This window comes from Centrocercus urophasianus, unplaced genomic scaffold (genome assembly GCF_019232065.1).
Source record: "Centrocercus urophasianus isolate 14NV4802_14NV808 unplaced genomic scaffold, USGS_Curo_1.0 seq_12, whole genome shotgun sequence".
NCBI lineage: Eukaryota > Metazoa > Chordata > Aves > Galliformes > Phasianidae > Centrocercus > Centrocercus urophasianus.
The window spans coordinates 2,572,916-2,584,599 of record NW_024884364.1 but is presented as its reverse complement, the minus strand read 5'-3'; the positions used below and the strand labels follow the sequence as shown (position 1 = coordinate 2,584,599).

Here is an 11,684-nt window from a genome sequence, read left to right as displayed (position 1 = left end):
AGCTGCAGCTTCTTCTCTTTTACACTTCATCTTCCAGTCTGCTTATACTTTTAAGCTTCTCTAAATTCTTTACTTGAGTACTATTAATTTTCTGTAAGTTTCCCTCCTTTCTACACTGGTCTTACTTAAGAAGAAAGTACATTTGTGCATCACCAAAGAAAGCAACAAACAAAACAAGGTCATAAATATATGATATCGAGAAAAATATAGTAAGGTTTAAGTTTACACCTACCAAATCTGATCTGTCTGATTCTTTTTTAGAAATCTGTGAAGGAAAATTGAGATATTTTAAAATCCTGACAAACCTGCCCCTGAAAACAACCTTCTTGAGGCAGAACTTATTCACTGAAAATAGTTCTGCTTCAAAACTGCTTATAAAATATATTTTCTCATGTATCCTTCTTACTCTTTACTCCGCCTGCCCTTCTGTTTGCTGTTCCCAGCTCCTTCCTCTCCTCATTCCTTCCATTTCTTTCCCTGTCTTTTATGATTGCTCTGCATATATGTTGCTTTCTCTGTCTCTATCTCCCACCCCTCTCACTCTCATTCTCCTTTTTCTCCCTTTTTTCTTTTGAAAATCAATTCCCCATGCCTTAGAGTCACCCCTCCCTTTTATCCTTCTCAGCTATTCAGCAAGGGTCTTTTTTATTTCTCTTTGGCTAATGAGATCTGCCCTGCACATTCCATCTCTTTTCAGGATTCAACATGTTTTGCACAGTGAGGAAATTATTTTGAGATGGAACGTGATTTTTTATTCTGACCATTGTTTTAATAAGTGCATCTTCTTATTTTGATATTATGAGATCTGCTTTTCTGTCTGGATATTCATGTCTCAATATTTTGTGGAATTCTATGCCCATAGAATGAATGTCTGACTATTCACATGATTCTCTGTATTGTCACTCTCCAAAGATTTCTTATCATGTATCTCTATCAGAGAAAAACTGATCAGTAAAAAATGAGGATGTATTTTTGAGCATCTGAATTTTATTTGTTTATAAATTATACACATGTACTACTGAAGTACTAACCTTTTCTTCCAGTATCTTGTGCAATCCCTGGGAAGCATGCATCCCTCTTTGGAGACTACAGGTCTGTGTTACACAGTCTCACAGTTGCAAAAGTTATGCTAGTTTTGTCACACTTAAGATTGAGCTGAGAATATGAAAGACCTAAAGGGATGGAGAGCTTTTGTTTCTCTATTTCTGCCAGTGTCTGGACTGTGATCATTTACATTTTAGAGAAGAGTGGGCTGTTCAGGCTTTGTTGACGTGAGTTAATAATCTGCCCAGTAGAGGAAAGTTTAATAAGGTGGAAATGTTTTCAAACATATAAATGTATGCACTGTAGCATCAAAGAGAAGATATTTATACACTTCCTTAAAGTTAATCCCTAGTAAAGGATGGGCTGTCGTCTTCCCTTCCAGGAAATGAGATTTTAAACAGAATTACTGGCCATTTCATGTGTGTCTGTGCCTCTGTGGCACAGGAAACTTTGCTCAGACTTCACCACTCAGAACTTTTTCATGCTTGGCTTTCCTTTCACAAGATGGGGGTGGAGGAAGGTGTGTGTGTGGGGGGGGAATATTGCATTACTATAAAGGGGAGAAAGTGTTTCTGTGAACATAGTCAGTTGCCTATCTTCCTAACCCCAGTGCAATCTCACTGTTTCTTTCTAATGGATGGATACTACTCCTCATAGTACTAAAATAAGGAAGCTGTGAAAAAAATTACTATCAAACTGAGTAAAGGCCAGATTCTGAGAGGAGCTGATTACCTGTATTTACTCATGAAGTCAATTTCTTTTAGAATCTGGATGGGGGTGGGGAGTGAAGTTGGAAGTAAAAGGAAGCAGTAACTTGTGTCAAGAACCTCACTCCTCTTTCCTGCCCTCAAGAGCATTAAGAAAGAATAGTAGAATCATTGAATCATTAAGGTTGGAAAAAACCTCTAAGATCATCTAGTCCAATTATTAACCCATCACCACCATATCCACTAAGCCATGTCCCTCAGTAACAGATCTATACAATTATTGAATACCTCCTGGGACACTGACTCCACCACTGCCCTGAGCAGACTGTTCCAATAACTCACCACTCTTTCTGAGAAGAAAATTTTTCAAATATCCAATCTGAACCTCCCCTGGCACAACTTGATGCCATTCTCTCTTGTCCTGTCTCAAGTTATCTGGGAAAAGAGGTGATCCCCACCTCACCACCACTTCCTTTCATGCAGTTGTAGGGAGCTATAAGGTTTCCCCTGAGCCTTCTCTTCCCCAGACAATCCCAGTTCCCTCACCAGCTTCACTGCTCTTCTCTCAACATACTCCAGGACCTCAGTGTCTCTCTTGTAGTGAGCAGCCCAAAACTCAACACAGTACTCAAGGTTCTCAAGGTGTGGCCTCACTAGAGCTGAGTACAGGGGGATGATCACCTCCCTGGTAGTGCTGACTACATTATTTCTGATGGCAGCCAAGATGCCAATTGGCCTTCTTGGCCACCTGAGTACACTGCTGGATTATGTTTTGCTGACTGTCAACTAACTACACCAGATCCTTTTCCTTCATGCTGCTGCCAGGCACTCTGCCCCTAACCTTCACGGGTTGGTTGTGACCAAAATGCATGACCTGGCACTTGGCCTTGTTAAAGCTTATACAACTGGCCTCGCATTGATCCAGCCTATCCAGATCTCTCTGTACGGCCTTCCTATCATGAGGCGGATCGACACTTCTTCCTAGTTCCTTGTCATCTACAAACTTACTGAGGGTACACTCAATCCCTTCATCCAAATTATCAATAAAGATTAAAAAGAGTCAGCCCCAGAAACCACTAGTGACTAATTGCCAGCTGAATTTAACTCCACTCATCACCACCCTCTGGGCCTGGCCATCCAGCTAGTTTTTTACGCAGTGAGGAGTATATGGCTCAAGCCACAGACTTCCAGCTTCTGCAGGAGAATACTGTGGGGAACAAAGTCAAAGGCTTTACTAAAATCTTGGTAGATTATACCCACAGGCTTTCTCTCATCTACCAGGCAGGTTACCTGGTCACAGAAGATCAGTTTGGACAAATATGACCTGCCTTTCATAAACCCATATACGCTAAGCCTGATCCCCTTGTTGTCTTGTACATGCCACATAATCACACTCAAGATGATACACTCCATGGCCTTCCCCAATACAGAGGTCAGACTGACAGGTCTGTAATTTCCTGGATCCTCCTTCAGACCTATCTTGTAGATGTGTGTCACATTAGTAAGCATTGTCTGCAACCTCTCCAGTTAAGCAGGACCTCTAATAGATGGTGGAAAATGTCTTGGCTATCACTTTCACCAGCTTCCTCAGTAGCCTCATGTGGATTCCATCTGGTCCCAGAGACTTGTGATGGTCTAGGTGCAGTAGAAGGCCACTAGCTGTTTTCTCCTGAATTGTGGGGGTTGATTTACCTCACCATCACTGTCTTCCATCTTAGGGGGCTGAGTAGCTTGAGGATAACTGGCCTGTCTATAAAAGAAAGAAGTAAAGAAAGCATTGATGACTCCAGCCTTTTCCTCAGTGATAATATTCCCTGCCTCATTCAGAAATGACAAGAGCTTTTCCTTGGCCTTACTCTTGTTATTGACATTGTTATACTCTTTCCGGGTATCCTGACCCTTCTTCCAAAAACTGCAAATTCTTTTTTTTTTTTTCCCCCAGGAGAAATTATACCAATCGATGATGATGTAGGTTCTTACGCATATACTCCCATATATGAAACTGCTAGACAAGACTGCAAAGTGTAGAAACTCTCTAGTTTTTTGAATAGAGAAATGTGACACTATCTTCAGTTTCCTTTCTAAGCAGAATCTTATTTTATTTTCCATTCAGTGGGGTGGCCAAAGTACTTTTGTATGCATCCCAGTGTTTTATACTTAAGAAAATGACATAACTGCTTGTATTGTGACCGTTTGTATTGTATGTAATATTTAAAATAGCTCATATTTCAAATAAAAAGGAATCTACTTTTGAAGAAGAACCACAAAATTCCACTCTGTTTTATCACAGAAAATCTGTGAAAAGGCTCAGATTTTTGTGGATTTTTCAGTCTACACTTTCACTGTTGCTTATGACATTAACTTTCTGCCACTTTTTAACTTACTATGAATGTAACTCTCTAGAGGGTTTTACCCTGTTCCTGGTCCTCCAGTCTTTTTCCAGATTCAGCCCAGTGATCGAATGGTTGGACTTGATGACCTTAGAGGTCTTCAACTAACCTAAGTGATTCCATGATTCACAGTTCTGAATAGGTAGACGCTTGCTTATATTCTTGCACTAAAAGGAGGCAAGAGTGGCACAGAAAATTGCTTCCAGTCCATTATTTTCATATTTGAAGCTGAGGTTCTGCCCGCTATTGGGGATATCCATTATTTAGGGCACAGCAGGAAATTAAACAGAATGGAGGCTTTTTAGAGTCTAGAAATAAGGAAGCACTTAGCCTATGCAAAATTTGGTCTTTAGTGCTCAGAAACTCATTATAGTATGGAGATACATATAACTGTAATCGAGGGTTCCATAGAACAACAGCAGATGCTATACTGCAACACTGATTTCAGCAAAGCCTTCAGCAACCAGCCACGAACCAGTAATTCATGCTGCTACTTATGTTCTGCCTCAGTGTATCGTCCAGCACGAAGCTGGCATTCACACTGAGCAGCAAAGTTATCGCAACCTGGCATCCCTATGGAAAGCTTCACTGCAGAAAGACGGACAGTGAGAACGGCCCAGCCCGCAGCTCCGAGGCTCGGTGGAGGGAGGACCTATCCGGGGTCTGTCTGGAAGACTCCGGGTGAGGGGCCGAGGAGGGGTCCGCAAACAACCGCAGCATGAATCGAGGGTGGAACCCAGTGCCGTGGGTATGAAAGGAGAGTGGCTGAGCACCCTCGGGAGTCCTGGCTACAGGAGCACACTCGGGAGAGTCCGAGATGGCGGCAGTATGTGGGGGGACTGGTGGTGGCAGCGGTGCCGTGACAGTACCGGCTGCTGCCACCTCGGAGTACGCCGCCCCCCTTTACAATTGCGTAGCGCACTAAACTGGGCCTTCCCAAAGGAAGGCAGCTTGAGGGGGAAGAGCGCGGAGAGAGGAGGAGGGGCACGGCAGGAGTAGCCAGGAGAGGGCGGGGGTTGGGAAGGAGAGGCTGAATCTTGGAGAAAGGGAGAGCAGCGGATACTGGTAAGCAGGATAAAGACACAGAGGGAAAGGGAATCTGTGCGGGGAGAAGTATTCCCAGAGAAGGGCTAGGAGAAAGGCACAAGGATTGGGGCTGCTCGCAGGTGTCGGACTTCTTAAAAACATCTGTCGGCTGTGCCTGGGGCCCGGGGACAAAGCGGCAACGGGAGCGGAGCAGGAACCACCCGGTACCGGCCTACAGAGATGGTGTGATTTACACGGTGAAAATGGTCTTTGTCTAACTTTTCTGATGTCAGGAAGCAGCTCTTTACAGATCTGGCGGGAAGGGCTTCTGTGAAAACTGCTCGAGTAATCCTAGGGTGTAAAGAGGATGTCGCTGTAGTCCTACCGAGGATATTGTGGCGGGCGAGCAGGCCAGCGGCAAAGGACTTGAGACTGGCGGAAGAGATCGGAGGAAGAGAGCCGTATGGCCGGGTCTGTGCTGTTCGAGGGGGAGAAGGGGTGGGGTGAGAGAGCAAACGAAGTACTAAAGAATGTGATTAGAACGCCTAAAATTGTAAGGCTTTTTTTTTCCCTGGTATTTGCTTATTGAAAACTGCGTTACTGGAGCACGGATTGTCTAGAGAGACCCTCCCCCAAGCTCCTTTCTCATGTCTGTTGCCGTGTGCAGGCAAGGAGAGAAAAGCTGGATGTTTCTGTGCTCACGGAAAGTGCTTTCAAAATCAGATACTTTTCAAACACGCATGGTTGATTCGGTCTAATTCTGCGTGGTTTTGTTGCTCTGGTTGTGTTCTCCTTCTCTATTTTGTTTAAGAGCCATAATTAAATGCTGCCTTAGAAGACTTGGAATTAGGGAGGCAGGGATAGATTTATACTGGTATAGATTTCTGATTATAGTGGATCAACATAGCGAAGGCTTTGTGGCCTTTTCTGTGGATAGCATTGTTTAATATTCTTGCGGGAGACAATAGGCTGTTTGTGTCAGAGGAAAGCCATTCTACTCTATTCTTCAAGATGCTGAAAAGTTACTACTTCTCATATTAAACTGTGGTGTGGGAAGGACTGTTGCTGTGTTAGGTAATTTAAATTTGCCTTTTGTGAAATGATTTCACTGTCTCTGAAGTCTCATTTGCTGTTACCACACTCATTTGGTTGAAGAGAGGACTTAAATTTCACCTGCCTCCCAACAAGTTACAGAAATAAGAAATTCAAGATGGTGAAGCATATCTCCCAAGGGGCACTGTCCATTAATAATGATATCAACTGATGCAGATTGATAAGGAAGGAGAGTGACAGGGTAAGTGGAAAGAAGAAAATCAAATCAGGGGAAAAGAATAGTTGCTACCAGGCATATTTGTTGCAGATAGAAGTGCTGCCTCAGCTGGGACATGCAAGGGAGATTCCCCTCTTCCTTGCAGTGTAGTTACTAGTCATAAACACACAGTCTGGATTTGGATGCATGTCTTGTTTAGTCACAGCGGATCCACCTGCCCTGAGCCACTAATATAAGATCACATAACTGTTTTTGGGGCTTTCTTCATTCCCAGTTTGTGATCACTCCAATGCTGAGGTGTTTTGAAGTAAAAAAAAAAAAAAAATACAGCCCACATTGTCACTTCAGTTTGTTTTGCTAGCCTCATGTAATTGCAGGTGACTGCATCCATTCCTGTATCATCTTTTGCTCTTAGTCAAATTACATGTGCAGCTTTTTGTTCCTTCTCATATATGGATAGCTCTATAATCCCTAGGTGTTCTTATCCTCTGTTCTGAGTTCTCTTTTATTTGACTTACTCTTTTAGTGGAACACAGAATATTAGGCATGGCTGTGTGTTTACTAGTAAAGACCACTACTCAAGGAACTGGAGCTTGTGTAAAGCAGGATTGTTTCCTCTCTAATCACTGAAACCATGCAGAAAGACTTGCTCTCTTGCTTTGTTCTGAGGTCCTCAGCTCTTCCAAGCTATTAACTTCGATAAGAACACCTTGGGTTATAGAGACTGTTTTTAGAGGGGATTAGTTAAGGAATGTCTTATCTTTTCTTTTGCCCAAGGCTGTTACATTTTCAGCTTCTATATTTCACTTGCAGGCTGACCCTCTGATATGGTATAAATGCTTTTTTGGGGAAAGGAAATTAGTGGTCCTAAGGAGACAGCAGCTTACTTACAGTGTGCACTGCTTCTGGAAGCTGCCAGCATACATATCTAACAAGATAGTTGATACCTCAGCTGTCTGATAATTGTCTTACATAGGCATAAAGCCTATACAAATTCACTGTGTACATTTCACTGTGCTCAGGTGTACCTGTTTTCCTTCTTCTCTGCTGTGGTACTACATATGCCATGTGGAGAATGAAAATCATATGAGATTGCTATGGTTTCTCCCCTCTCACCCCGTGTATCTCCATTAAGAAAGTGTTGCTTTGTGGCCAGCTCATCCTCCCTTGAATTTCTATGAGACTTACACATACTCTTCCCCTGGCCTCAGGAATGCTTCCCTCTGCAGGTCTGCTCCTGCTAAAACCTGCTTTTCCTTGTTAGGCATTTATTATTCCTTAGTAGCTCCTGTGGGAAAGATTCTCCTAAAGTCACTGAAAATCAGTGCAAAGAACCTTTGGCATACTGTTTACGTTTCATGGTTTATTTCTCATTTCTATTGCCATATTTACATATGGTTATTGTACGCATATGCAATAGAAGATACAAGAAGTAGAAACTGGTATGTATGGTCAAGCTAAATGTATATAGTGATTTAAGAACCAAAAAGGATAACAATATATACATAATGGGCACTATTGTGAACAGTATTTGTGAAGAATATTCCAGAGAAGGTGCTTTCTTTCGTAAACACATAATGAGGTTTTTTCTTTCTTTTTTTTTTTTTTTTTTTTTTCTTTTTTTTCTAGAAATCCAAAAGATTTTTCTGTGAAGAAAAAAGCTGGTTAAAGCTTTAGAAAGAAACTGAGGAGTCTGCTATAATTTTGTCAGTATTTTCTTTTGTATATTTTTCCTAAACATTCTTTAATATTATGCTACTATTATGTCTTACTGTTTCAACTGTCAGGAAGCTTTATATCACCTTACAGCAATGCAGCTAACATACTTTTCTAGCTGCTAACTCTACAAATTCAGCAAGTTTTCAAGTCTTTACAACCTTATTAACAAGCTTCTCCCTGTTGAGACTTGTGCCAGACATCCCTCTTCTCTCCGTATTTGTTCTCTTTGGCAGTGTCATGAACTTTGGGGGATCTGTAAGAGTATAAATTGGAAGAATTTAGCAAGTAATTCTGTAGATGTTGTGCAGCAGAAAACTAGCTTTCTGCTAAGTGCTTACAATTGAGCAAGGTAAGCAGACTCTCAAAAGAATAAAAACTTCTTAATTACTCACGTCAAGCTACACGTGAGGAGTAAATCTGCTGAGTAAGAAAATGCCATTTTATATTACCACTCTTGTGTTCAGTTTACACTTGGAATTTTATATTTAACAAAAAAACAAACTATGCTAGCACTTTCTTCTGAGAAACATGTGTTGTGCTTTGAAATATTCTTCTGCCATCAGGAACAGAATTTTTTAAATGCACTACCGACGTTTTAAGTTGCTTTGCCATTTTGGGTTTGGCTTTTGTTCATGTGTATTTTATTTTTAAAGTATTTATTTTATGAAGGGACTGGCACGTGGTTATTTGTGTGTGTGCTGATCGTTTTTGTTTGTTTATTTGTTTATAATACAAAATGCTGTACTTTATCCTAAGAAAAAAGAGAAGTATCCATGGAGCAGGCTAATGCTCCTGTCAGGAGCTGATATTTGATGACTGTTCGGGAGCTCTGGAGCTTCCCAAGCTTTTAAGCTTGGGAATCAAGCTTACTTTATAAGTTTTCCATGCTTCCAAAAGCTTCTGTATTATGCTACTCAGGGCTTATTTGCCAAGAAAATGGTTGTTCAGTTGTTTCATGTGCACATGTGTACACACATGCATATGTACATTTGCCCATGTGCATGCACATGCACAGCTGCGCTTAAGAGGAGAATAAAAGTGCTACCTTGGGACTAGAGAGGTTGCTGGATAGAGTCAGCCTCTGCAGTCTGAAAACTGATGCCTTACATATGAAGGCTAGATCCTTAAAGCCTTGATTCACCTTAGGATGGAAATTCTTGCCTGTCCAGACCTGTGGATCAAAGCATCCATGACTTCATTTTCAGACAGTCTTTATTTTGTTTTGTTTCCCCAGGCTTACCATGTAAATGATTCCTCTGCTGATTCTGGAGTTTCTAAGTGCAGCTTTTCTCTGTGTCACGTCTGTGGAAAATATTCTGTATGTTTAAATCATATAATTAAACCCTAGAAGAAGAGACAGAGGATTACTATCTTTTTTTTTTTTTTCTGTTTTAGTAAGCTTTTGATTTTGAAAGGTAAAGCTTGGCATACTGGTGTACCTCCAAGTTCTGTAAAGCTTTCAAATCTCCCTAAATGACACAATTTCTCTTCCACTTAATATAAAACACACACATGATACGAATGTATTTGGCCCAGGTGACCACTTCAGAGGCACTGTGTAGGATGCAGATGCATGTGTGAGGCTCTTAGCATCACACAACAGGTTCTCACAGATCCTGAGGATTCCTACGAATGGAACCAGGTTTCCTTGGCAGAACTGTTTGTTTTTTTTTTTGTCCTAATTGTTCTTTAAGAGGAAGATGGATTGTCACAAGGGATATCATTGCAGACATTTCTACACAGATTTTGAATTGAAGTTATTCAATTTGGAAATTCAAGCTTTAGACTGTTTATAAAAACTGAAATTCCAAATGTTCTTTTACTCACAGCTGAGCTCAGTTTAATCTCAATAAACGTTTCTTAGTACAGAAATACTTTGTACTAAGGAAGATACTTGGAATTACTTCTTTTGGGCTTTGAGCCAGGAAGGATTGCTGCTGGAAATACAGCAAGATTGGAATGCTTTCTTGCAGTTTTCTCCCAGATAATTCCTTCCCTTGCTCATGCTCGTTCTTTGAGCTAGTGCCAGCAGCAATGGGAATGCAAATGTGCTGGCATTTTCACTTTTCAGTGACTTTACTAATCCCATTTGGAGCATGTGTTGCTCATAAAAGGGCCATCATTGTAGTATCAGGAATTCTGTTGAGGAATGTTTAATTTTTTACTAGTACAGGAAGTACCTTGCTGGCCTTCTCCTCTAGTGCCTCCCCAAACATACTTTGGGTCTTAGTAGTGTAGCATGATTTGATAACAAATTGTGTTGACCTAAGTATAAATTAGTGGTCTGTTCAGATCTAACTGATAAACAGAGACTTGACTGAGGGAACTTTCTGTAGTTTGCATGTGTCTTAGTGTTGTGTTCCGCTGGGGCATACAAATCTGGGAGTCGGATGCTGAAAAGTAATTAGTTTTCTTTTTGTGCCTTACTATAGCATCGTTTTGCTCAGGGCCTCAGGCTATTTACCAAGAAGCCGTTTTTTGAAACAGCATTATGGGAATGATGCATACCTTGTGCTCTTTGTTTCAGTCAAAAGTCCTTCAAAAGTTGACTGAATGAATCATGCTGACAATTGCTTGTTTCTTACGGATAATTTTACTGAACTAGAATTTGCTCTGAATGCTGCAGGTTCCTGCAATTCAGGAACCAAAATAGTGGCTAAGTACGTACCGCTTGGAGAGACAGATTTAAGAATTGTTACCTATATACTTTTTATTTTAAAACCCTTATTACCCCTGCAAGAGTGTGTGTCAAGGTGAAGGTCAGGTGTAAAGCAAATTAATTAGTCTTTGGAAGCAGACTAAAAATAAAATATTCAGTTATTTGAAATAATTGAATTGCCCGAAGTAGGTGATTTAAGCTAAAGCATGTTTTTCTTCTGTCTTTGTTAAAACAGCAGCTGAACAACCCTAATTGAAAGGGTTGTTACACCTGTCTTCTTTTCTAGGCTGATAGTGTATGCAGTGCTCTATATACAAAACTATAGTGTACAATAGCATTATAAAATATTGTAGGGAAATTAGTAAGAGTGTTAAGGAGGAACTTGCCCTGAAACCTCAGAAAATTCTTTTAAATGAACCTTTAGAAGGTCATTTTGAAAAAAGCAATTCTTTTTGTCCTCCATATAGTAGGAGATCAGCCAAATGCTATTTTTCTGGTGCCTCTGAACCTGCGCAATTTGCATTTGATCGTTTGAACTTCTGTGCTAGGGCACTGATGAACTGCGAGCTCAGTGGAGAGCAACAGAAACGATTATACAACTGTAGGGATTTTTTTTTCTATGTTATTAAAAAGTACTAGCTTAATGACTGGAAAGGTCTTGTTCCACTGTATCTGTAATACCTGGGAGATAACTTACAGGATCCCAGTATGATGTTAGAGTAATATGGCTCTCTCAGATTGCCCAAAGTAGATGATTTCTAGTTCAGTATTAAGGTATGTTTTCTTCCATCAGAGAAGTAGTTGAAGGCCTACTGCTTATGTCATTTAAAAACAAAACAAAAACAACCACTTCTCCCCCCCTCCCCCCC

General features: G+C 40.9%; 1 protein-coding gene across 4 annotated transcripts in view; it reads left to right on the top strand.

Moving 5' to 3' along the window:
* The first annotated feature begins 5,164 nt into the window (after window positions 1–5,164).
* The window catches only part of LOC122156057 (ephrin type-B receptor 5), a 67,196-nt gene continuing 60,676 nt past the window's right edge, over window positions 5,165–11,684 (top strand). Inside the window, exon 1 of one of the 4 annotated variants that reach the window (XM_042810516.1) lies at window positions 5,165–5,206. The gene's annotated coding sequence lies outside the window, so the exon portion shown is untranslated. The other 3 variants (XM_042810517.1, XM_042810518.1, XM_042810520.1) reach the window with 3 other exon arrangements.